This window comes from Leuresthes tenuis, unplaced genomic scaffold (assembly GCF_036924035.1).
Source record: "Leuresthes tenuis unplaced genomic scaffold, fLeuTen1.0.hap1 SCAF_1, whole genome shotgun sequence".
NCBI lineage: Eukaryota > Metazoa > Chordata > Actinopteri > Atheriniformes > Atherinopsidae > Leuresthes > Leuresthes tenuis.
In genome coordinates this window covers 343,430-366,638 of record NW_027325355.1, presented here as the reverse complement: position 1 = coordinate 366,638, position 23,209 = coordinate 343,430, and the positions used below count along the sequence as shown (strand labels likewise).

Here is a 23,209-nt window from a genome sequence, read left to right as displayed (position 1 = left end):
TCTCCAGCTGAAAATGAGACTCTCAGATCACTTTGTGTCTGCCAACAAAGCAGCAGCAGCTGAAGATGACCAACTTCCTCATGTGTCACAGGGTGATCAGACGTTGCAACAAAAGACATGCAGGTGGTAGAGAGAAGAGAAAAAGCTTACAGCACCTGGTATTCCCAAGCAGTCTTCCATCCAAGTACTAACCAGGCCCAAACCTGCTTGACTTCCAAGATCAGACAAGGTCGGGCTTATTCAGGGTGGTGTGGCCGTAAGCAACAATATCTGTGACAAATGTGCATTATATAGGTACTGGAATCATACACTTCCTCTATGTAACCAGATAATTGCCCAGAAAGGCTGACTTGTAGTGGGCACATCTTCTTCCCTGATGTGATTATTCTCTGCAGCTGAAATTGACACTCTCAGATCACTTCGTGTCTGCCAACAAAGACGCAAAAGCAGCTGAAGATGACCAACTTCCTCATGTGTCACAGGAGGATCAGACGTTGCCACAAAAGACATGAAGGTGGTAGAGAGTAGAGAAGAAGCTTACAGCACCTGGTATTCCCAAGTGGTCTCCCATGCAAGTACTAACCAGGCCCAACCCTGCTTGGCTTCCAAGATCAGACGAGGTCAGGCATGTTCCGGGTGGTGTGGCCATAAGCAGCAATGTCTCTGACAAATGTGCATTATATAGGTACTGGAATCATACGGTTCCTCTATGCAACCAGATAATTGCCGAGAAAGGCTGATGTGTAGCGGGTAAATCATCTTCTCTGATGTGATCATTCTCTGCAACTGAAACTGAGACTCTCAGATCACTTCATGTCTGCCAACAAAGCAGCAGCAGCTGAAGATGACCAACTTCCTCATGTGTCACAGGGTGATCAGACGTTGCAACAAAAGACATGCAGGTGGTTGAGAGAAGAGAAAAAGCTTACAGCACCTGGTATTCCCAAGCGGTCTCCCATCCAAGTACTAACCAGGCCCAACCCTGCTTGGCTTCCAAGATCAGACGAGGTTGGGCATATTCCGGGTGGTGTGGCCGTAAGTAACAATGTTTGTGACAAATGTGCATTATATAGGTACTGGAATCATACGGTTCCTCTATGCAACCATATAATTGCCAAGAAAGGCTGATATGTAGTGGGCACATCTTGTTCCCTGACGTGATAATTTTCTCCAGCTGAAAATGAGACTTTAAGATCACTTCGTGTCTGCCAACAAAGCAGCAGAAAATGAAGATGACCAACTTCCTCATGTGTCACAGGGTGATCAGACGTTGCAACAAAAGACATGCAGGTGGTTGAGAGAAGATAAAAAGCTTACAGCACCTGATAATCCCAAGCGGTCTCCCATCCAAGTACTAACCAGGCACAACCCTGCTTGGCTTTCGAGATCAGACGAGGTCGGGCATATTCAGGGTGGTGTGGCGGTAAGCAACAATATCTGGTACAAATGTGTATTATATAGGTACTGGAATCATACGTTTCCTCTATATAACCAGATAATTGCAGAGAAAGGCTGATAAATAGTGGACACATCTTCTTCCCTGACGTGATTATTCTCTCCAGCTGAAAATGAGAATCTCAGGTCACTTCGTGTCTGCCAACAAAGCAGCAGCAGCTGAAGATGACCAACTTCCTCATGTGTCAGAGGGCGATCAGACCTTGCAACAAAATACATGCAGGTGGTAGAGAGAAGAGAAAAAGCTTACAGCACCTGGCATTCCCAAGGGGTCTCCCATTCAAGTACTAACCAGGCCCAACCCTGCTTGGGTTCCGAGATCAGTCGAGGTCGGGCATATTCAGGGTGGTGTGGCCGTAAGTAACAATGTCTGTGAAAAATGTGCATTATATAGGTACTGGAATAATACAGTTCCTCTATGTAACCAGATAATTGCAGAGAAAGGCTAACTTGTTGTGGGCACATCTTCTTCCTTGATGTGATTATTCTCTGCAGCTGAAACTGAGACTCTCAGATCACTTCGTGTCTGCTAACAAAGCAGCAGCAGCTGAAGATGACCAACTTCCTCATGTGTCACAGGGCGATCAGACATTGCAACAAAAGACATGTAGGTGGTAGAGAGAAGAGAAAAAGCTTACAGCACCTGGTATTCCCAAGCGGTGTCCCATCAAAGTACTAACCAGAACCAGCCCTCCTTGGCTTCCGAGATCAGACAAGGTCAGACATATTCAGGGTGGTTTGTCCGTAAGTAACAATCTCTGTGACAAATGTGCACTATATAGGCAATGGAATCATACACTTCCTCTATGTAACCAGATAATTGCCGAGAAAGGCTGATATGTAGTGGGCACATCTTCTTCCCTGACGTGATAATTCTCTCCAGCTGAAAATGAGACTCTCAGATCACTTTGTGTCTGCCAACAAAGCAGCAGCAGCTGAAGATGACCAACTTCCTCATGTGTCACAGGGTGATCAGACGTTGCAACAAAAGACATGCAGGTGGTAGAGAGAAGAGAAAAAGCTTACAGCACCTGGTATTCCCAAGCAGTCTCCCATCCAAATACTAACGAGGCCCAAACCTGCTTGACTTCCAAGATCAGACAAGGTCGGGCTTATTCAGGGTGGTGTGGCCGTAAGCAACAATATCTGTGACAAATGTGCATTATATAGGTACTGGAATCATACACTTCCTCTATGTAACCAGATAATTGCCGAGAAAGGCTGACTTGTAGTGGGCACATCTTCTTCCCTGATGTGATTATTCTCTGCAGCTGAAATTGACACTCTCAGATCACTTCGTGTCTGCCAACAAAGACGCAGCAGCAGCTGAAGATGACCAACTTCCTCATGTGTCACAGGAGGATCAGACGTTGCCACAAAAGACATGAAGGTGGTAGAGAGTAGAGAAGAAGCTTACAGCACCTGGTATTCCCAAGTGGTCTCCCATGCAAGTACTAACCAGGCCCAACCCTGCTTGGCTTCCAAGATCAGACGAGGTCAGGCATGTTCCGGGTGGTGTGGCCGTAAGCAGCAATGTCTCTGACAAATGTGCATTATATAGGTACTGGAATCATACGGTTCCTCTATGCAACCAGATAATTGCCGAGAAAGGCTGATGTGTAGCGGGTAAATCATCTTCTCTGATGTGATCATTGTCTGCAACTGAAACTGAGACTCTCAGATCACTTCATGTCTGCCAACAAAGCAGCAGCAGCTGAAGATGACCAACTTCCTCATGTGTCACAGGGTGGTCAGACGTTGCAACAAAAGACATGCAGGTGGTTGAGAGAAGAGAAAAAGCTTACAGCACCTGGTATTCCCAAGTTGTCTCCAATTCAAGTACTAACAAGGCCCAACCCTGCTTGGCTTCCAAGATCAGACGAGCTCGGGCATGTTCAGGGTGGTGTGGCCGTAAGCGACAATGTCTTTGACAAATGTGCATTATATAGGTAATGGAATCATACGGTTCCTCTATGTAACCAGATAATTGCCGAGAAAGGCTGACTTGTAGTGGGCAAATCTTCTTCCCTCATGTGATCATTCTCTGCAGCTGAAACTGAGACTCTCAGATCACTTCGTGTCTGCCAACAAAGCAGCAGCAGCTGCTGAAGATGACCAACTTCCTCATGTGCCACAGGGTGATCAGACGTTGCAACAAAAGACATGCAGGTGGTCGAAAGAAGAGAAAAAGCTTAAAGCACCTGGTATTCCCAAGAGGTCTTCCATCCAAGTACTAACCAGGCCCAACCGTGCTTGGCTTCCGAGATCAGACGAGGTCGGGCATGTTCAACGTGGTGTGGCCGTAAGCAACAATGTCACTGACAAATGTGCATCATATAGGTACTGGAATCATACGGTTCCTCTATGCAACTAGATAATTGCAGAGAAAGGCTGATGTGTAGCTGGCATATCATCTTCTCTGATGTGATCATTCTCTGCAGCTGAAACTGAGACTCTCAGATCACTTCGTGTCTGCCAACAAAGCAGCAGCAGCTGAAGATGACCAACTTCCTCATGTGTCACAGGGTGATCAGATGTTGCAACAAAAGACATGCAGGTGGTAGAGAGAAGAGAAAAAGCTTACAGCACCTGGTATTCCCAAGCAGTCTCCCACCCAAGTACTAACCAGGCACAATCCTGCTTGGCTTCCGAGATCAGGCGAGGTCGGGCATATTATATTCAGGGTGGTGTGGCCGTAAGCGACAATCTCTGTGACAAATGTGCATTATATAGGTACTGGAATCATACGGTTCCTCTATGTAACCAGATAATTGCAGAGAAAGGCTTATGTGTAGTGGGCACATCTTCTTCCCTGACGTGATTATTCTCTGCAGCTGAAACTGAGACTCTCAGATCACTTCGTGTCTCCCAACAAAGCAGCAGAAGCTGAAGATGACCAACTTCCTCATGTGTCACAGGGTGATCAGACGTTGCAACAAAAGACATTCAGGTGGTCCAGAGAAGAGATAAAGCTTACAGCACCTGGTATTCCCAAGCAGTCTCCCACCCAAGTACTAACCAGGCCAACCGTGCTTGGCTTCCGAGATCAGACGAGGTCGGGCATGTTCAGGGTGGTGTGGCCGTAAGTAATAATCTCTGTGACAAATGTGCATTATATAGGTACTAGAATCATACGGTTCCTCTATGTAACCAGATAATTGCCAAGAAAGGCTGATGTGTAGTGGGCACATATTCTTCCCTGATGTGATTATTCTCTGCAGCTGAAACTGAGACTCTCAGATCACTTTGTGTCTGCCAACAAAGCAGCAGCAGCTGAAGATGACCAACTTCCTCATGTGTCACAGGGTGATCAGACGTTGCAACAAAAGACATTCAGGTGGTCCAGAGAAGAGATAAAGCTTACAGCACCTGGTATTCCCAAGCAGTCTCCCACCCAAGTACTAACCAGGCCAACCGTGCTTGGCTTCCGAGATCAGACGAGGTCGGGCATGTTCAGGGTGGTGTGGCCGTAAGTAATAATCTCTGTGACAAATGTGCATTATATAGGTACTGGAATCATACGGTTCCTCTATGTAACCAGATAATTGCCAAGAAAGGCTGATGTGTAGTGGGCACATATTCTTCCCTGATGTGATTATTCTCTGCAGCTGAAACTGAGACTCTCAGATCACTTTGTGTCTGCCAACAAAGCAGCAGCAGCTGAAGATGACCAACTTCCTCATGTGTCACAGGGTGATCAGACGTTGCAACAAAAGACATGCAGGTGGTAGAGAGAAGAGAAAAAGCTTACAGCACCTGGTATTCCCAAGCAGTCTCCCACCCAAGTACTAACCAGGCACAATCCTGCTTGGCTTCCGAGATCAGACGAGGTCGGGCATATTATATTCAGGGTGGTGTGGCCGTAAGCGACAATCTCTGTGACAAATGTGCATTATATAGGTACTGGAATCATACGGTTCCTCTATGTAACCAGATAATTGCAGAGAAAGGCTTATGTGTAGTGGGCACATCTTCTTCCCTGACGTGATTATTCTCTGCAGCTGAAACTGAGACTCTCAGATCACTTCGTGTCTCCCAACAAAGCAGCAGAAGCTGAAGATGACCAACTTCCTCATGTGTCACAGGGTGATCAGACGTTGCAACAAAAGACATTCAGGTGGTCCAGAGAAGAGATAAAGCTTACAGCACCTGGTATTCCCAAGCAGTCTCCCACCCAAGTACTAACCAGGCCAACCGTGCTTGGCTTCCGAGATCAGACGAGGTCGGGCATGTTCAGGGTGGTGTGGCCGTAAGTAATAATCTCTGTGACAAATGTGCATTATATAGGTACTAGAATCATACGGTTCCTCTATGTAACCAGATAATTGCCAAGAAAGGCTGATGTGTAGTGGGCACATATTCTTCCCTGATGTGATTATTCTCTGCAGCTGAAACTGAGACTCTCAGATCACTTTGTGTCTGCCAACAAAGCAGCAGCAGCTGAAGATGACCAACTTCCTCATGTGTCACAGGGTGATCAGACGTTGCAACAAAAGACATTCAGGTGGTCCAGAGAAGAGATAAAGCTTACAGCACCTGGTATTCCCAAGCAGTCTCCCACCCAAGTACTAACCAGGCCAACCGTGCTTGGCTTCCGAGATCAGACGAGGTCGGGCATGTTCAGGGTGGTGTGGCCGTAAGTAATAATCTCTGTGACAAATGTGCATTATATAGGTACTGGAATCATACGGTTCCTCTATGTAACCAGATAATTGCCAAGAAAGGCTGATGTGTAGTGGGCACATATTCTTCCCTGATGTGATTATTCTCTGCAGCTGAAACTGAGACTCTCAGATCACTTTGTGTCTGCCAACAAAGCAGCAGCAGCTGAAGATGACCAACTTCCTCATGTGTCACAGGGTGATCAGACGTTGCAACAAAAGACATTCAGGTGGTCCAGAGAAGAGATAAAGCTTACAGCACCTGGTATTCCCAAGCAGTCTCCCACCCAAGTACTAACCAGGCCAACCGTGCTTGGCTTCCGAGATCAGACGAGGTCGGGCATGTTCAGGGTGGTGTGGCCGTAAGTAATAATCTCTGTGACAAATGTGCATTATATAGGTACTGGAATCATACGGTTCCTCTATGTAACCAGATAATTGCCAAGAAAGGCTGATGTGTAGTGGGCACATATTCTTCCCTGATGTGATTATTCTCTGCAGCTGAAACTGAGACTCTCAGATCACTTTGTGTCTGCCAACAAAGCAGCAGCAGCTGAAGATGACCAACTTCCTCATGTGTCACAGGGTGATCAGACGTTGCAACAAAAGACATGCAGGTTGTAGAGAGAAGAGAAAAAGCTTACAGCAAATGGTATTTTCAAGCGGTCTCCCACCCAAGTACTAACCAGGCCCAACCCTGCTTGGCTTCCGAGATCAGACGAGGTCAGGCATATTGAGGGTGGTGTGGCCGTAAGCAACAATGTCTGTGACAAATGTGCATTATATAAGTACAGGAATCATACGGTTCCTCTATGCAACCAGTTAATTTCCGAGAAAGGCTGATGTGTACTGGGCACATCTTCTTCCCTGACGTGATTATTCTCTGCAGCTGAAACTGAGACTCTCAGATCACTTTGTGTCTGCCAACAAAGCAGCAGCAGCTGAAGATGACCAACTTCCTCATGTGTCACAGGGTGATCAGACGTTGCAACAAAAGACATGCAGGTGGTAGAGAGAAGAGAAAAAGCTTACAGCACCTGGTATTCCCAGACAGTCTACCATCCAAGTACTAATCAGGCCCAAACCTGCTTGGCTTCTGAGATCAGACGAGGTCGGGCATATTCAGGGTGGTGTGGCCGTAAGCAACCATAACTGTGACAAATGTGCATTATATAGGTACTGGAATCATACAGTTCCTCTATGTAACCAGATAATTGCCGTGAAAAGCTGATAAGTAGTGGGCACATCTTCTTCCCTGACGTGATTATTCTCTCGAGCTGAAACTGAGACTCTCAGATCACTTTGTGTCTGCCAACAAAGCAGCAGAAGCTGAAGATGACCAACTTCCTCATGTGTCACAGGGTGATCAGACATTGCAACAAAAGACATGCAGGTGGTAGAGAGAAGAGAAAAAGCTTACAGCTCCTGGTATTCCCAAGCGGTCTCCCATTTAAGTACTAACCAGGCCCAACCCTCCTTGGCTACCGAGATCAGACGAGGTCGGGCGTGTTCAGGGTGGTGTGGCCGTAAGCAACAATGTCTGTGACAAATGTGCATTATATAGGCACTGGAATCATACGGTTCCTCTATGCAACCAGATAATTGCCGAGAAAGGCACACTTGTAGTGGGCAAATCTTCTTCCCTCATGTGATCATTCTCTGCAGCTGAAACTGAGACTCTCAGATCACTTCGTGTCTGCCAACAAAGCAGCAGCAGCTGAAAATGACCACCTTTCTCATGTGTCACAGGGTGATCAGACGTTGCAACAAAAGACATGCAGGTGGTCGAGAGAAGAGAAAAAGCTTAGAGCACCTGGTATTCCCAAGAGGTCTTCCATCCAAGTACTAACCACGCCCAACCCTCCTTGGCTTCCGAGATCAGACGAGGTCGGGCATGTTCAGGGTGGTGTGGCCGTAAGCAACAATGTCTCTGACAAATGTGCATTATATAGGTACTGGAATCATACGGTTCCTCTATGCAACCAGATCATTTCCGAGAAAGGCTGATGTGTAGTGGGCACATCTTCTTCCCTGACGTGATTATTCTCTGCAGCTGAAACTGAGACTCTCAGATCACTTCGTGTCTGCCAACAAAGCAGCAGTAGCTGAAGATGACCAACTTCCTCATGTGTATCAGGGTGATCAGACGTTGCAACAAAAGACATGCAGGTGGTAGAGAGAAGAGAAAAAGCTTACAGCACCTGGTATTCCCAGAGAGTCTACCATCCAAGTACTAACCAGGCCAAAACCTGCTTGGCTTCCGAGATCAGACGTGGTCAGGCATTTTCAGGGTGGTGTGGCCGTAATTAACCATAACTGTGACAAATGTGCATTATAAAGGTACTGGAATCATACAGTTCCTCTATGTAACCAGATAATTGCCGAGAAAAGCTGATAAGTAGTGGGCACATCTTCTTCCCTGACGTGATTATTCTCTCGAGCTGAAACTGAGACTCTCAGATCACTTCGTGTCTGCCAACAAAGCAGCAGAAGCTGAAGATGACCAACTTCCTCATGTGTCACAGGGTGATCAGACGTTGCAACAAAAGACATGCAGGTGGTAGAGAGAAGAGAAAAAGCTTAAGGCACCTGGTATTCCCAAGCGGTCTACCATTCAAGTACTAACCAGGCCCAACCCTGCTTGGCTTCCGAGATCAGACGAGGTCGGGCTTATTCAGGGTGGTGTGGCCGTAAGCAACAATATCGGTGACAAATGTGCATTATATAGGTACTGGAATCATACACTTCCTCTGTGTAACCAGATAATTGCCGAAAAAGGCTGACTTGTAGTGGGTTCATCTTTCTCCTTGATGTGATTATTCTCTTCAGCTGAAACTGAGACTCTCAGATCACCTCGTGTCTATCAACAAAGCAGCAGCAGCTGAAGATGACCAACTTCTTCACGTGTCACAGGGTGATCAGACGTTGCAACAAAAGACATGCAGGTGGTAGAGAGAAGAGAAAAAGCTTACAGCACCTGGTATTCCCAAGCTGTCTCCCATCCAAGTACTAACCAGGTACAACCTTCTTGGTGTCCGAGATCAGACGAGGTCGGGCTTATTCAGGGTGGTGTGGCCGTAAGCAACAATGTCTCTGACAAATGTGCATTATATAGGTACTGGAATCATACGGTTCCTCTATGCAACCAGATAATTGCCGAGAAAGGCTGATGTGTAGCGGGCAAATCATCTTCTCTGATGTGATCATTCTCTGCAACTGAAACTGAGACTCTCAGATCACTTTGTGTAAGCCAACAAAGCAGCAGCAGCTGAAGATGACCAACTTCCTCATGTGTCACAGGGTGATCAGACGTTGCAACAAAAGACATGCAGGTTGTAGAGAGAAGAGAAAAAGCTTACAGCACCTGGTATTCCCAAGCAGTCTCCCATCCAAGTACTAAGCAGGCTCAACCCTGCTTGGCTTCCGAGATCAGAAGAGGTCGGGTATGTTCAGGGTGGTGTGGCCGTAAGCAACAATGTGTCTGACAAAAGTGCATTATATAAGTACAGGAATCATACGGTTCCTCTATGTAACCAGATAATTGCTGAGAAAGGCTGATGTGTAGTGGGCACATCTTCTTCCCTGACGTGATTATTCTCTTCAGCTGAAACTGAGACTCTCAGATCACTTCGTGTCTTCCAACAAAGCAGCAGCAGCTGAAGATGACCAACTTCCTCATGTGTCACAGGGTGATCAGACGTTGCAACAAAAGACATGCAGGTTGTAGAGAGAAGAGAAAACGCTTACAGCACCTGGTATTCCCAAGCAGTCTCCCATTAAAGTACTAACCAGGCCCAACCCTCCTTGGCTTCCGAGATCAGACGAGGTCGGGCATATTCAGGGTGGTGTGGCCGTAAGGAACAATTTCTGTGACAAATGTGCATTATATAAGTACTGGAATCATACACTTCCTCTATGTAACCAGATAATTTCCGAGAAAGGCTCACTTGTTATGGGCACTTCTTCTTCCCTGATGTGATCATTCTCTGCAGCTGAAACTGAGACTCTCAGATCACTTCGTGTCTGCCAACAAAGCAGCAGCAGCTGCTGAAGATGACCAACTTCCTCATGTGTCACAGGGTGATCAGACGTTGCAACAAAAGACATGCAGGTGGTAGAGAGAAGAGAAAAAGCTTAAAGCACCTGGTATTCCCAAGAGGTCTTCCATCCAAGTACTAACCAGGCCCAACCCTCCTTGGCTTCCGAGATCAGACGAGGTCGGGCATGTTCAGGGTGGTGTGGCCGTAAGCAACAATGTCTCTGACAAATGTGCATTATATAGGTACTGGAATCATACGGTTCCTCTATGCAACCAGTTAATTTCCGAGAAAGGCTGATGTGTACTGGGCACATCTTCTTCCCTGACGTGATTATTCTCTGCAGCTGAAACTGAGACTCTCAGATCACTTTGTGTCTGCCAACAAAGCAGCAGCAGCTGAAGATGACCAACTTCCTCATGTGTCACAGGGTGATCAGACGTTGCAACAAAAGACATGCAGGTGGTAGAGAGAAGAGAAAAAGCTTACAGCACCTGGTATTCCCAAGAGGTCTTCCATCCAAGTACTAACCACGCCCAACCCTCCTTGGCTTCCAAGATCAGACGAGGTCGGGCATATTCAGGGTGGTGCGGCCGTAAGCAACAATAGCTGTGACAAATGTGCATTATATACGTACTGGATTCATACACTTCTTCTATGTAACCAGATAATTGCAGAGAAAGGCTGACTTGTAGTGGGCACATCTTCTTCCCTGATGTGATTATTCTCTTCAGCTGAAACTGAGACTCTCAGATCACTTCGTGTCTGCCAACAAAGCAGCAGAAGCTGAAGATGACCAACTTCCTCATGTGTCACAGGGTGATCAGATGTTGCAACAAAAGACATGCAGGTGGTAGAGAGAAGAGAAAAAGCTTACAGCACCTGGTATTCCCAAGCTGTCTCCCATCCAAGTACTAACCAGGTAAAACCTTCTTGGTGTCCGAGATCAGACGAGGTCGGGCTTATTCAGGGTGGTGTGGCCGTAAGCAACAATGTCTCTGACAAATGTGCATTATATAGGTACTGGAATCATACGGTTCCTCTATGCAACCAGATAATTGCCGAGAAAGGCTGATGTGTAGCGGGCAAATCATCTTCTCTGATGTGATCATTCTCTGCAACTGAAACTGAGACTCTCAGATCACTTTGTGTCAGCCAACAAAGCAGCAGCAGCTGAAGATGACCAACTTCCTCATGTGTCACAGGGTGATCAGATGTTGCAACAAAAGACATGCAGGTTGTAGAGAGAAGAGAAAACGCTTACAGCACATGGTATTCCCAAGAGGTCTTCCATCCAAGTACTAACCACGCCCAACCCTCCTTGGCTTCCGAGATCAGACGAGGTCGGGTATGTTCAGGGTGGTGTGGCCGTAAGCAACAATGTCTCTGACAAATGTGCATTATATAGGTACTGGAATCATACGGTTCCTCTATGCAACCAGATCATTTCCGAGAAAGGCTGATGTGTAGTGGGCACATCTTCTTCCCTGACGTGATTATTCTCTGCAGCTGAAACTGAGACTCTCAGATCACTTTGTGTCTGCCAACACAGCAGCAGCAGCTGAAGATGACCAACTTCCTCATGTGTCACAGGGTGATCAGACGTTGCAACAAAAGACATGCAGGTGGTAGAGAGAAGAGAAAAAGCTTACAGCACCTGGTATTCCCAGACAGTCTACCATCCAAGTACTAACCAGGCCCAAACCTGCTTGGCTTCCGAGATCAGACGTGGTCGGGCATATTCAGGGTGGTGTGGCCGTAAGCAACCATAACTGTGACAAATGTGCATTATATAGGTACTGGAATCATACAGTTCCTCTATGTAACCAGATAATTGCCGAGAAAAGCTGATAAGTAGTGGGCACATCTTCTTCCCTGACGTGATTATTCTCTCGAGCTGAAACTGAGACTCTCAGATCACTTTGTGTCTGCCAACAAAGCAGCAGAAGCTGAAGATGACCAACTTCCTCATGTGTCACAGGGTGATCAGACGTTGCAACAAAAGACATGCAGGTGGTACAGAGAAGAGAAAAAGCTTACAGCACCTCGTATTCCCAAGAGGTCTTCCATCCAAGTACAAACCAGGCCCAACTGTGCTTGGCTTCCGAGATCAGACTAGGTCGGGCATGTTCAGGGTTGTGTGGCCGTAAGCAACAATGTCTCTGACAAATGTGCATTATATAGGTACTGGAATCATACGGTTCCTCTATGCAACCAGATAATTGCCGAGAAAGGCTGATGTGTAGCGGGCATATCATCTTCTCTGATGTGATCATTCTCTGCAACTGAAACTGAGGCTCTCAGATCACTTCGTGTCAGCCAACAAAGCAGCAGCAGCTGAAGATGACCAACTTCCTCATGTGTCACAGGGTGATCAGACGTTGCAACAAAAGACATGCAGGTGGTAGAGAGAAGAGAAAAAGCTTACAGCACCTGGTATTCCGAAGTGGTCTCCCATCCAAGTACTAACCAGGCCCAACCCTGCTTTTCTTCCAAGATCAGACGAGGTCAGGTATATTCAGGGTGGTGCGGCCGTAAGCAACAATATCGGTGACAAATGTGCATTATATAGGTACTGGAATCATACACTTCCTCTGTGTAACCAGATAATTGCCGAAAAAGGCTGACTTGTAGTTGGTTCATCTTCCTCCTTGATGTGATTATTCTCTTCAGCTGAAACTGAGACTCTCAGATCACCTCGTGTCTATCAACAAAGCAGCAGCAGCTGAAGATGACCAACTTCTTCACGTGTCACAGGGTGATCAGACGTTGCAACAAAAGACATGCAGGTGGTAGAGAGAAGAGAAAAAGCTTACAGCACCTGGTATTCCCAAGCTGTCTCCCATCCAAGTACTAACCAGGTACAACCTTCTTGGTGTCCGAGATCAGACGAGGTCGGGCTTATTCAGGGTGGTGTGGCCGTAAGCAACAATGTCTCTGACAAATGTGCATTATATAGGTACTGGAATCATACGGTTCCTCTATGCAACCAGATAATGGCCGAGAAAGGCTGATGTGTAGCGGGCAAATCATCTTCTCTGATGTGATCATTCTCTGCAACTGAAACTGAGACTCTCAGATCACTTTGTGTCTGCCAACAAAGCAGCAGCAGCTGAAGATGACCAACTTCCTCATGTGTCACAGGGTGATCAGACGTTGCAACAAAAGACATGCAGGTTGTAGAGAGAAGAGAAAATGCTTACAGCACCTGGTATTCCCAAGCAGTCTCCCATCCAAGTACTAAGCAGGTTCAACCCTGCTTGGCTTCCAAGATCAGACGAGGTCGGGTATGTTCAGGGTGGTGTGGCCGTAAGCAACAATGGGTCTGACAAAAGTGCATTATATAACTACAGGAATCATACGGTTCCTCTATGTAACCAGATAATTGCTGAGAAAGGCTGATGTGTAGTGGGCACATCTTCTTCCCTGACGTGATTATTCTCTTCAGTTGAAACTGAGACTCTCAGATCACTTCGTGTCTTCCAACAAAGCAGCAGCAGCTGAAGATGGCCAACTTCCTCATGTGTCACAGGGTGATCAGACGTTGCAACAAAAGACATGCAGGTGGTACAGAGAAGAGAAAAAGCTTACAGCACCTCGTATTCCCAAGCGGTCTCCCATTTAAGTACTAACCAGGCCCAACCCTCCTTGGCTACCGAGATCAGACGAGGTCGGGCATGTTCAGGGTGGTGTGGCCGTAAGCAACAATGTCTGTGACAAATGTGCATTATATAGGTACTGGATTCATACGGTTCCTCTATGTAACCAGATAATTGCCGAGAAAGGCTGACTTGTAGTGGGCAAATCTTCTTCCCTCATGTGATCATTCTCTGCAGCTGAAACTGAGACTCTCAGATCACTTCGTGTCTGCCAACAAAGCAGCAGCAGCTGAAGATGACCACCTTCCTCATGTGTCACAGGGTGATCAGACGTTGCAACAAAAGACATGCAGGTGGTAGAGAGAAGAGAAAAAGCTTACAGCACCTGGTATTCCCAGACAGTCTACCATCCAAGTACTAACCAGGCCCAAACCTGCTTGGCTTCCGAGATCAGACGTGGTCGGGCATATTCAGGGTGGTGTGGCCGTAAGCAACCATAACTGTGACAAATGTGCATTATATAGGTAATGGAATCATACAGTTCCTCTATGTAACCAGATAATTGCCGAGAAAAGCTGATAAGTAGTGGGCACATCTTCTTCCCTGACGTGATTATTCTCTCGAGCTGAAACTGAGACTCTCAGATCACTTTGTGTCTGCCAACAAAGCAGCAGAAGCTGAAGATGACCAACTTCCTCATGTGTCACAGGGTGATCAGACGTTGCAACAAAAGACATGCAGGTGGTACAGAGAAGAGAAAAAGCTTACAGCACCTCGTATTCCCAAGAGGTCTTCCATCCAAGTACAAACCAGGCCCAACTGTGCTTGGCTTCCGAGATCAGACTAGGTCGGGCATGTTCAGGGTTGTGTGGCCGTAAGGAACAATTTCTGTGACAAATGTGCATTATATAGGTACTGGAATCATACAATTCCTCTATGTAACCAGATAATTGCAGAGAAAGGCTGACTTGTTATGGGCACATCTTCTTCCCTGATGTGATTATTCTCTGCAGCTGAAACTGAGACTCTCAGATCACTTCGTGTCTGCCAACAAAGCAGCAGCAGCTGAAGATGACCAACTTCCTCATGTGTCACAGGGTGATCAGACGTTGCAACAAAAGACATGCAGGTGGTCGAGAGAAGACAAAAAGCTTACAGCTCCTGGTATTCCCAAGCGGTCTCCCATTTAAGTACTAACCAGGCCCAACCCTCCTTGGCTACCGAGATCAGACGAGGTCGGGCATGTTCAGGGTGGTGTGGCCGTAAGCAACAATGTCTGTGACAAATGTGCATTATATAGGTACTGGATTCATACGGTTCCTCTATGTAACCAGATAATTGCCGAGAAAGGCTGACTTGTAGTGGGCAAATCTTCTTCCCTCATGTGATCATTCTCTGCAGCTGAAACTGAGACTCTCAGATCACTTCGTGTCTGCCAACAAAGCAGCAGCAGCTGAAGATGACCACCTTCCTCATGTGTCACAGGGTGATCAGACGTTGCAACAAAAGACATGCAGGTGGTCGAGAGAAGAGAAAAAGCTTACAGCACCTGGTGTTCCCAAGCAGTCTACCATCCAAGTACTAACCACGCCCAACCCTCCTTGGCTTCCGAGATCAGACGAGGTCGGGTATGTTCAGGGTGGTGTGGCCGTAAGCAACAATGTCTCTGACAAATGTGCATTATATAGGTACTGGAATCATACGGTTCCTCTATGCAACCAGATCATTTCCGAGAAAGGCTGATGTGTAGTGGGCACATCTTCTTCCCTGACGTGATTATTCTCTGCAGCTGAAACTGAGACTCTCAGATCACTTTGTGTCTGCCAACACAGCAGCAGCAGCTGAAGATGACCAACTTCCTCATGTGTCACAGGGTGATCAGACGTTGCAACAAAAGACATGCAGGTGGTAGAGAGAAGAGAAAAAGCTTACAGCACCTGGTATTCCCAGACAGTCTACCATCCAAGTACTAACCAGGCCCAAACCTGCTTGGCTTCCGAGATCAGACTTGGTCGGGCATATTCAGGGTGGTGTGGCCGTAAGCAACCATAACTGTGACAAATGTGCATTATATAGGTACTGGAATCATACAGTTCCTCTATGTAACCAGATAATTGCCGAGAAAAGCTGATAAGTAGTGGGCACATCTTCTTCCCTGACGTGATTATTCTCTCGAGCTGAAACTGAGACTCTCAGATCACTTTGTGTCTGCCAACAAAGCAGCAGAAGCTGAAGATGACCAACTTCCTCATGTGTCACAGGGTGATCAGACGTTGCAACAAAAGACATGCAGGTGGTACAGAGAAGAGAAAAAGCTTACAGCACCTCGTATTCCCAAGAGGTCTTCCATCCAAGTACAAACCAGGCCCAACTGTGCTTGGCTTCCGAGATCAGACTAGGTCGGGCATGTTCAGGGTTGTGTGGCCGTAAGCAACAATGTCTCTGACAAATGTGCATTATATAGGTACTGGAATCATACGGTTCCTCTATGCAACCAGATAATTGCAGAGAAAGGCTGATGTGTAGCGGGCATATCATCTTCTCTGATGTGATCATTCTCTGCAACTGAAACTGAGGCTCTCAGATCACTTCGTGTCAGCCAACAAAACAGCAGCAGCTGAAGATGACCAACTTCCTCATGTGTCACAGGGTGATCAGACGTTGCAACAAAAGACATGCAGGTGGTAGAGAGAAGAGAAAAAGCTTACAGCACCTGGTATTCCGAAGTGGTCTCCCATCCAAGTACTAACCAGGCCCAACCCTGCTTTTCTTCCAAGATCAGACGAGGTCAGGTATATTCAGGGTGGTGCGGCCGTAAGCAACAATATCGGTGACAAATGTGCATTATATAGGTACTGGAATCATACACTTCCTCTGTGTAACCAGATAATTGCCGAAAAAGGCTGACTTGTAGTTGGTTCATCTTCCTCCTTGATGTGATTATTCTCTTCAGCTGAAACTGAGACTCTCAGATCACCTCGTGTCTATCAACAAAGCAGCAGCAGCTGAAGATGACCAACTTCTTCACGTGTCACAGGGTGATCAGACGTTGCAACAAAAGACATGCAGGTGGTAGAGAGAAGAGAAAAAGCTTACAGCACCTGGTATTCCCAAGCTGTCTCCCATCCAAGTACTAACCAGGTACAACCTTCTTGGTGTCCGAGATCAGACGAGGTCGGGCTTATTCAGGGTGGTGTGGCCGTAAGCAACAATGTCTCTGACAAATGTGCATTATATAGGTACTGGAATCATACGGTTCCTCTATGCAACCAGATAATGGCCGAGAAAGGCTGATGTGTAGCGGGCAAATCATCTTCTCTGATGTGATCATTCTCTGCAACTGAAACTGAGACTCTCAGATCACTTTGTGTCAGCCAACAAAGCAGCAGCAGCTGAAGATGACCAACTTCCTCATGTGTCACAGGGTGATCAGACGTTGCAACAAAAGACATGCAGGTTGTAGAGAGAAGAGAAAATGCTTACAGCACCTGGTATTCCCAAGCAGTCTCCCATCCAAGTACTAAGCAGGTTCAACCCTGCTTGGCTTCCAAGATCAGACGAGGTCGGGTATGTTCAGGGTGGTGTGGCCGTAAGCAACAATGGGTCTGACAAAAGTGCATTATATAAGTACAGGAATCATACGGTTCCTCTATGTAACCAGATAATTGCTGAGAAAGGCTGATGTGTAGTCGGCACATCTTCTTCCCTGACGTGATTATTCTCTTCAGTTGAAACTGAGACTCTCAGATCACTTCGTGTCTTCCAACAAAGCAGCAGCAGCTGAAGATGGCCAACTTCCTCATGTGTCACAGGGTGATCAGACGTTGCAACAAAAGACATGCAGGTGGTCGAGAGAAGACAAAACGCTTACAGCACCTGGTATTCCCAAGCAGTCTCCCATTAAAGTACTAACCAGGCCCAACCCTCCTTGGCTTCCGAGATCAGACGAGGTCGGGCTTATTCAGGGTGGTGTGGCCGTAAGGAACAATTTCTGTGACAAATGTGCATTATATAGGTACTGGAATCATACAATTCCTCTATGTAACCAGATAATTGCAGAGAAAGGCTGACTTGTTATGGGCACATCTTCTTCCCTGATGTGATTATTCTCTGCAGCTGAAACTGAGACTCTCAGATCACTTCGTGTCTGCCAACAAAGCAGCAGCAGCTGAAGATGACCAACTTCCTCATGTGTCACAGGGTGATCAGACGTTGCAACAAAAGACATGCAGGTGGTCGAGAGAAGACAAAAAGCTTACAGCTCCTGGTATTCCCAAGCGGTCTCCCATTTAAGTACTAACCAGGCCCAACCCTCCTTGGCTACCGAGATCAGACGAGGTCGGGCATGTTCAGGGTGGTGTGGCCGTAAACAACAATGTCTGTGACAAATGTGCATTATATAGGTACTGGAATCATACGGTTCCTCTATGTAACCAGATAATTGCCGAGAAAGGCTGACTTGTAGTGGGCAAATCTTCTTCCCTCATGTGATCATTCTCTGCAGCTGAAACTGAGACTCTCAGATCACTTCGTGTCTGCCAACAAAGCAGCAGCAGCTGAAGATGACCACCTTCCTCATGTGTCACAGGGTGATCAGACGTTGCAACAAAAGACATGCAGGTGGTCGAGAGAAGAGAAAAAGCTTACAGCACCTGGTATTCCCAAGAGGTCTTCCATCCAAGTACTAACCACGCCCAACCCTCCTTGGCTTCCGAGATCAGACGAGGTCGGGTATGTTCAGGGTGGTGTGGCCGTAAGCAACAATGTCTCTGACAAATGTGCATTATATAGGTACTGGAATCATACGGTTCCTCTATGCAACCAGATCATTTCCGAGAAAGGCTGATGTGTAGTGGGCACATCTTCTTCCCTGACGTGATTATTCTCTGCAGCTGAAACTGAGACTCTCAGATCACTTTGTGTCTGCCAACACAGCAGCAGCAGCTGAAGATGACCAACTTCCTCATGTGTCACAGGGTGATCAGACGTTGCAACAAAAGACATGCAGGTGGTAGAGAGAAGAGAAAAAGCTTACAGCACCTGGTATTCCCAGACAGTCTACCATCCAAGTACTAACCAGGCCCAAACCTGCTTGGCTTCCGAGATCAGACTAGGTCGGGCATATTCAGGGTGGTGTGGCCGTAAGCAACCATAACTGTGACAAATGTGCATTATATAGGTACTGGAATCATACAGTTCCTCTATGTAACCAGATAATTGCCGAGAAAAGCTGATAAGTAGTGGGCACATCTTCTTCCCTGACGTGATTATTCTCTCGAGCTGAAACTGAGACTCTCAGATCACTTTGTGTCTGCCAACAAAGCAGCAGAAGCTGAAGATGACCAACTTCCTCATGTGTCACAGGGTGATCAGACGTTGCAACAAAAGACATGCAGGTGGTACAGAGAAGAGAAAAAGCTTACAGCACCTCGTATTCCCAAGAGGTCTTCCATCCAAGTACAAACCAGGCCCAACTGTGCTTGGCTTCCGAGATCAGACTAGGTTGGGCATGTTCAGGGTTGTGTGGCCGTAAGCAACAATGTCTCTGACAAATGTGCATTATATAGGTACTGGAATCATACGGTTCCTCTATGCAACCAGATAATTGCAGAGAAAGGCTGATGTGTAGCGGGCATATCATCTTCTCTGATGTGATCATTCTCTGCAACTGAAACTGAGGCTCTCAGATCACTTCGTGTCAGCCAACAAAACAGCAGCAGCTGAAGATGACCAACTTCCTCATGTGTCACAGGGTGATCAGACGTTGCAACAAAAGACATGCAGGTGGTAGAGAGAAGAGAAAAAGCTTACAGCACCTGGTATTCCGAAGTGGTCTCCCATCCAAGTACTAACCAGGCCCAACCCTGCTTTTCTTCCAAGATCAGACGAGGTCAGGTATATTCAGGGTGGTGCGGCCGTAAGCAACAATATCGGTGACAAATGTGCATTATATAGGTACTGGAATCATACACTTCCTCTGTGTAACCAGATAATTGCCGAAAAAGGCTGACTTGTAGTTGGTTCATCTTCCTCCTTGATGTGATTATTCTCTTCAGCTGAAACTGAGACTCTCAGATCACCTCGTGTCTATCAACAAAGCAGCAGCAGCTGAAGATGACCAACTTCTTCACGTGTCACAGGGTGATCAGACGTTGCAACAAAAGACATGCAGGTGGTAGAGAGAAGAGAAAAAGCTTACAGCACCTGGTATTCCCAAGCTGTCTCCCATCCAAGTACTAACCAGGTACAACCTTCTTGGTGTCCGAGATCAGACGAGGTCGGGCTTATTCAGGGTGGTGTGGCCGTAAGCAACAATGTCTCTGACAAATGTGCATTATATAGGTACTGGAATCATACGGTTCCTCTATGCAACCAGATAATGGCCGAGAAAGGCTGATGTGTAGCGGGCAAATCATCTTCTCTGATGTGATCATTCTCTGCAACTGAAACTGAGACTCTCAGATCACTTTGTGTCAGCCAACAAAGCAGCAGCAGCTGAAGATGACCAACTTCCTCATGTGTCACAGGGTGATCAGACGTTGCAACAAAAGACATGCAGGTTGTAGAGAGAAGAGAAAATGCTTACAGCACCTGGTATTCCCAAGCAGTCTCCCATCCAAGTACTAAGCAGGTTCAACCCTGCTTGGCTTCCAAGATCAGACGAGGTCGGGTATGTTCAGGGTGGTGTGGCCGTAAGCAACAATGGGTCTGACAAAAGTGCATTATATAAGTACAGGAATCATACGGTTCCTCTATGTAACCAGATAATTGCTGAGAAAGGCTGATGTGTAGTCGGCACATCTTCTTCCCTGACGTGATTATTCTCTTCAGTTGAAACTGAGACTCTCAGATCACTTCGTGTCTTCCAACAAAGCAGCAGCAGCTGAAGATGGCCAACTTCCTCATGTGTCACAGGGTGATCAGACGTTGCAACAAAAGACATGCAGGTGGTCGAGAGAAGACAAAACGCTTACAGCACCTGGTATTCCCAAGCAGTCTCCCATTAAAGTACTAACCAGGCCCAACCCTCCTTGGCTTCCGAGATCAGACGAGGTCGGGCTTATTCAGGGTGGTGTGGCCGTAAGGAACAATTTCTGTGACAAATGTGCATTATATAGGTACTGGAATCATACAATTCCTCTATGTAACCAGATAATTGCAGAGAAAGGCTGACTTGTTATGGGCACATCTTCTTCCCTGATGTGATTATTCTCTGCAGCTGAAACTGAGACTCTCAGATCACTTCGTGTCTGCCAACAAAGCAGCAGCAGCTGAAGATGACCAACTTCCTCATGTGTCACAGGGTGATCAGACGTTGCAACAAAAGACATGCAGGTGGTCGAGAGAAGACAAAAAGCTTACAGCTCCTGGTATTCCCAAGCGGTCTCCCATTTAAGTACTAACCAGGCCCAACCCTCCTTGGCTACCGAGATCAGACGAGGTCGGGCATGTTCAGGGTGGTGTGGCCGTAAACAACAATGTCTGTGACAAATGTGCATTATATAGGTACTGGAATCATACGGTTCCTCTATGTAACCAGATAATTGCCGAGAAAGGCTGACTTGTAGTGGGCAAATCTTCTTCCCTCATGTGATCATTCTCTGCAGCTGAAACTGAGACTCTCAGATCACTTCGTGTCTGCCAACAAAGCAGCAGCAGCTGAAGATGACCACCTTCCTCATGTGTCACAGGGTGATCAGACGTTGCAACAAAAGACATGCAGGTGGTCGAGAGAAGAGAAAAAGCTTACAGCACCTGGTATTCCCAAGAGGTCTTCCATCCAAGTACTAACCACGCCCAACCCTCCTTGGCTTCCGAGATCAGACGAGGTCGGGTATGTTCAGGGTGGTGTGGCCGTAAGCAACAATGTCTCTGACAAATGTGCATTATATAGGTACTGGAATCATACGGTTCCTCTATGCAACCAGATCATTTCCGAGAAAGGCTGATGTGTAGTGGGCACATCTTCTGCCCTGACGTGATTATTCTCTGCAGCTGAAACTGAGACTCTCAGATCACTTTGTGTCTGCCAACACAGCAGCAGCAGCTGAAGATGACCAACTTCCTCATGTGTCACAGGGTGATCAGACGTTGCAACAAAAGACATGCAGGTGGTAGAGAGAAGAGAATCAGCTTACAGCACCTGGTATTCCCAGATATTCTACCATCCAAGTACTAACCAGGCCCAAACCTGCTTGGCTTCCGAGATCAGACGTGGTCAGGCATATTCAGGGTGGTGTGGCCGTAAGCAACCATAACTGTGACAAATGTGCATTATATAGGTACTGGAATCATACAGTTCCTCTATGTAACCAGATAATTGCCGAGAAAAGCTGATAAGTAGTGGGCACATCTTCTTCCCTGACGTGATTATTCTCTCGAGCTGAAACTGAGACTCTCAGATCACTTTGTGTCTGCCAACAAAGCAGCAGAAGCTGAAGATGACCAACTTCCTCATGTGTCACAGGGTGATCAGACGTTGCAACAAAAGACATGCAGGTGGTACAGAGAAGAGAAAAAGCTTACAGCACCTCGTATTCCGAAGTGGTCTCCCATCCAAATACTAACGAGGCCCAACCCTGCTTTTCTTCCAAGATCAGACGAGGTCAGGTATATTCAGGGTGGTGCGGCCGTAAGCAACAATATCGGTGACAAATGTGCATTATATAGGTACTGGAATCATACACTTCCTCTGTGTAACCAGATAATTGCCGAAAAAGGCTGACTTGTAGTGGGCACATCATCTTCCTCCTTGATGTGATTATTCTCTTCAGCTGAAACTGAGACTCTCAGATCACCTCGTGTCTATCAACAAAGCAGCAGCAGCTGAAGATGACCAACTTCTTCACGTGTCACAGGGTGATCAGACGTTGCAACAAAAGACATGCAGGTGGTAGAGAGAAGAGAAAAAGCTTACAGCACCTGGTATTCCCAAGCTGTCTCCCATCCAAGTACTAACCAGGTACAACCTTCTTGGTGTCCGAGATCAGACGAGGTCGGGCTTATTCAAGGTGGTGTGGCCGTAAGCAACAATGTCTCTGACAAATGTGCATTATATAGGTATTGGAATCATACGGTTCCTCTATGCAACCAGATAATTGCCGAGAAAGGCTGATGTGTAGCGGGCAAATCATCTTCTCTGATGTGATCATTCTCTGCAACCGAAACTGAGACTCTCAGATCACTTTGTGTCAGCCAACAAAGCAGCAGCAGCTGAAGATGACCAACTTCCTCATGTGTCACAGGGTGATCAGACGTTGCAACAAAAGACATGCAGGTTGTAGAGAGAAGAGAAAACGCTTACAGCACCTGGTATTCCCAAGCAGTCTCCCATCCAAGTACTAAGCAGGTTCAACCCTGCTTGGCTTCCGAGATCAGACGAGGTCGGGTATGTTCAGGGTGGTGTGGCCGTAAGCAACAATGTGTCTGACAAAAGTGCATTATATAAGTACAGGAA

General features: G+C 46.8%; 1 non-coding gene and 52 pseudogenes across 1 annotated transcript; all 53 read right to left on the bottom strand.

The window, feature by feature from the left end:
- Positions 1 to 143: 143 nt before the first annotated feature.
- LOC140289261 (5S ribosomal RNA) lies at positions 144 to 262 on the bottom strand (annotated as a pseudogene).
- Positions 263 to 534: 272 nt separating this feature from the next.
- On the bottom strand, positions 535 to 653 carry LOC140313199 (5S ribosomal RNA; annotated as a pseudogene).
- A 269-nt stretch (positions 654 to 922) lies between these two features.
- Positions 923 to 1,041, bottom strand: LOC140298937 (5S ribosomal RNA). The gene has a single exon (XR_011914531.1). It is a non-coding gene; the product is annotated as a 5S ribosomal RNA (ribosomal RNA).
- A 269-nt stretch (positions 1,042 to 1,310) lies between these two features.
- Positions 1,311 to 1,429, bottom strand: LOC140291451 (5S ribosomal RNA; annotated as a pseudogene).
- A 269-nt stretch (positions 1,430 to 1,698) lies between these two features.
- Positions 1,699 to 1,817, bottom strand: LOC140307278 (5S ribosomal RNA; annotated as a pseudogene).
- A 657-nt stretch (positions 1,818 to 2,474) lies between these two features.
- LOC140295621 (5S ribosomal RNA) lies at positions 2,475 to 2,593 on the bottom strand (annotated as a pseudogene).
- A 272-nt stretch (positions 2,594 to 2,865) lies between these two features.
- Positions 2,866 to 2,984, bottom strand: LOC140303296 (5S ribosomal RNA; annotated as a pseudogene).
- A 269-nt stretch (positions 2,985 to 3,253) lies between these two features.
- LOC140313825 (5S ribosomal RNA) lies at positions 3,254 to 3,372 on the bottom strand (annotated as a pseudogene).
- A 272-nt stretch (positions 3,373 to 3,644) lies between these two features.
- On the bottom strand, positions 3,645 to 3,763 carry LOC140269514 (5S ribosomal RNA; annotated as a pseudogene).
- Positions 3,764 to 4,032: 269 nt separating this feature from the next.
- LOC140293687 (5S ribosomal RNA) lies at positions 4,033 to 4,156 on the bottom strand (annotated as a pseudogene).
- A 269-nt stretch (positions 4,157 to 4,425) lies between these two features.
- Positions 4,426 to 4,543, bottom strand: LOC140290103 (5S ribosomal RNA; annotated as a pseudogene).
- Positions 4,544 to 4,812: 269 nt separating this feature from the next.
- On the bottom strand, positions 4,813 to 4,930 carry LOC140290102 (5S ribosomal RNA; annotated as a pseudogene).
- Positions 4,931 to 5,199: 269 nt separating this feature from the next.
- Positions 5,200 to 5,323, bottom strand: LOC140289787 (5S ribosomal RNA; annotated as a pseudogene).
- A 269-nt stretch (positions 5,324 to 5,592) lies between these two features.
- On the bottom strand, positions 5,593 to 5,710 carry LOC140290101 (5S ribosomal RNA; annotated as a pseudogene).
- Positions 5,711 to 5,979: 269 nt separating this feature from the next.
- On the bottom strand, positions 5,980 to 6,097 carry LOC140290100 (5S ribosomal RNA; annotated as a pseudogene).
- A 269-nt stretch (positions 6,098 to 6,366) lies between these two features.
- On the bottom strand, positions 6,367 to 6,484 carry LOC140290099 (5S ribosomal RNA; annotated as a pseudogene).
- Positions 6,485 to 6,753: 269 nt separating this feature from the next.
- Positions 6,754 to 6,872, bottom strand: LOC140293271 (5S ribosomal RNA; annotated as a pseudogene).
- A 269-nt stretch (positions 6,873 to 7,141) lies between these two features.
- LOC140277880 (5S ribosomal RNA) lies at positions 7,142 to 7,260 on the bottom strand (annotated as a pseudogene).
- A 269-nt stretch (positions 7,261 to 7,529) lies between these two features.
- Positions 7,530 to 7,648, bottom strand: LOC140300261 (5S ribosomal RNA; annotated as a pseudogene).
- A 269-nt stretch (positions 7,649 to 7,917) lies between these two features.
- On the bottom strand, positions 7,918 to 8,036 carry LOC140289389 (5S ribosomal RNA; annotated as a pseudogene).
- Positions 8,037 to 8,305: 269 nt separating this feature from the next.
- On the bottom strand, positions 8,306 to 8,424 carry LOC140295198 (5S ribosomal RNA; annotated as a pseudogene).
- Positions 8,425 to 8,693: 269 nt separating this feature from the next.
- LOC140300963 (5S ribosomal RNA) lies at positions 8,694 to 8,812 on the bottom strand (annotated as a pseudogene).
- Positions 8,813 to 9,468: 656 nt separating this feature from the next.
- LOC140298889 (5S ribosomal RNA) lies at positions 9,469 to 9,587 on the bottom strand (annotated as a pseudogene).
- A 269-nt stretch (positions 9,588 to 9,856) lies between these two features.
- Positions 9,857 to 9,975, bottom strand: LOC140275236 (5S ribosomal RNA; annotated as a pseudogene).
- Positions 9,976 to 10,247: 272 nt separating this feature from the next.
- Positions 10,248 to 10,366, bottom strand: LOC140306616 (5S ribosomal RNA; annotated as a pseudogene).
- A 269-nt stretch (positions 10,367 to 10,635) lies between these two features.
- On the bottom strand, positions 10,636 to 10,754 carry LOC140289426 (5S ribosomal RNA; annotated as a pseudogene).
- Positions 10,755 to 11,410: 656 nt separating this feature from the next.
- Positions 11,411 to 11,529, bottom strand: LOC140299456 (5S ribosomal RNA; annotated as a pseudogene).
- Positions 11,530 to 11,798: 269 nt separating this feature from the next.
- Positions 11,799 to 11,917, bottom strand: LOC140302064 (5S ribosomal RNA; annotated as a pseudogene).
- Positions 11,918 to 12,186: 269 nt separating this feature from the next.
- On the bottom strand, positions 12,187 to 12,305 carry LOC140296468 (5S ribosomal RNA; annotated as a pseudogene).
- Positions 12,306 to 12,574: 269 nt separating this feature from the next.
- LOC140300347 (5S ribosomal RNA) lies at positions 12,575 to 12,693 on the bottom strand (annotated as a pseudogene).
- Positions 12,694 to 13,349: 656 nt separating this feature from the next.
- On the bottom strand, positions 13,350 to 13,468 carry LOC140279836 (5S ribosomal RNA; annotated as a pseudogene).
- A 269-nt stretch (positions 13,469 to 13,737) lies between these two features.
- LOC140319123 (5S ribosomal RNA) lies at positions 13,738 to 13,856 on the bottom strand (annotated as a pseudogene).
- Positions 13,857 to 14,125: 269 nt separating this feature from the next.
- Positions 14,126 to 14,244, bottom strand: LOC140302059 (5S ribosomal RNA; annotated as a pseudogene).
- A 269-nt stretch (positions 14,245 to 14,513) lies between these two features.
- LOC140297258 (5S ribosomal RNA) lies at positions 14,514 to 14,632 on the bottom strand (annotated as a pseudogene).
- A 269-nt stretch (positions 14,633 to 14,901) lies between these two features.
- LOC140305861 (5S ribosomal RNA) lies at positions 14,902 to 15,020 on the bottom strand (annotated as a pseudogene).
- A 269-nt stretch (positions 15,021 to 15,289) lies between these two features.
- On the bottom strand, positions 15,290 to 15,408 carry LOC140270052 (5S ribosomal RNA; annotated as a pseudogene).
- Positions 15,409 to 15,677: 269 nt separating this feature from the next.
- LOC140281857 (5S ribosomal RNA) lies at positions 15,678 to 15,796 on the bottom strand (annotated as a pseudogene).
- Positions 15,797 to 16,065: 269 nt separating this feature from the next.
- On the bottom strand, positions 16,066 to 16,184 carry LOC140296467 (5S ribosomal RNA; annotated as a pseudogene).
- Positions 16,185 to 16,453: 269 nt separating this feature from the next.
- LOC140300345 (5S ribosomal RNA) lies at positions 16,454 to 16,572 on the bottom strand (annotated as a pseudogene).
- A 656-nt stretch (positions 16,573 to 17,228) lies between these two features.
- LOC140279830 (5S ribosomal RNA) lies at positions 17,229 to 17,347 on the bottom strand (annotated as a pseudogene).
- A 269-nt stretch (positions 17,348 to 17,616) lies between these two features.
- On the bottom strand, positions 17,617 to 17,735 carry LOC140288446 (5S ribosomal RNA; annotated as a pseudogene).
- A 269-nt stretch (positions 17,736 to 18,004) lies between these two features.
- On the bottom strand, positions 18,005 to 18,123 carry LOC140316328 (5S ribosomal RNA; annotated as a pseudogene).
- Positions 18,124 to 18,392: 269 nt separating this feature from the next.
- LOC140300442 (5S ribosomal RNA) lies at positions 18,393 to 18,511 on the bottom strand (annotated as a pseudogene).
- Positions 18,512 to 18,780: 269 nt separating this feature from the next.
- On the bottom strand, positions 18,781 to 18,899 carry LOC140272902 (5S ribosomal RNA; annotated as a pseudogene).
- A 657-nt stretch (positions 18,900 to 19,556) lies between these two features.
- Positions 19,557 to 19,675, bottom strand: LOC140300344 (5S ribosomal RNA; annotated as a pseudogene).
- A 656-nt stretch (positions 19,676 to 20,331) lies between these two features.
- LOC140279825 (5S ribosomal RNA) lies at positions 20,332 to 20,450 on the bottom strand (annotated as a pseudogene).
- Positions 20,451 to 20,719: 269 nt separating this feature from the next.
- Positions 20,720 to 20,838, bottom strand: LOC140288445 (5S ribosomal RNA; annotated as a pseudogene).
- A 269-nt stretch (positions 20,839 to 21,107) lies between these two features.
- LOC140316325 (5S ribosomal RNA) lies at positions 21,108 to 21,226 on the bottom strand (annotated as a pseudogene).
- A 269-nt stretch (positions 21,227 to 21,495) lies between these two features.
- Positions 21,496 to 21,614, bottom strand: LOC140300441 (5S ribosomal RNA; annotated as a pseudogene).
- A 269-nt stretch (positions 21,615 to 21,883) lies between these two features.
- On the bottom strand, positions 21,884 to 22,002 carry LOC140291220 (5S ribosomal RNA; annotated as a pseudogene).
- Positions 22,003 to 22,271: 269 nt separating this feature from the next.
- Positions 22,272 to 22,390, bottom strand: LOC140279208 (5S ribosomal RNA; annotated as a pseudogene).
- A 272-nt stretch (positions 22,391 to 22,662) lies between these two features.
- Positions 22,663 to 22,780, bottom strand: LOC140296970 (5S ribosomal RNA; annotated as a pseudogene).
- A 269-nt stretch (positions 22,781 to 23,049) lies between these two features.
- Positions 23,050 to 23,168, bottom strand: LOC140313256 (5S ribosomal RNA; annotated as a pseudogene).
- Positions 23,169 to 23,209: the final 41 nt, after the last annotated feature.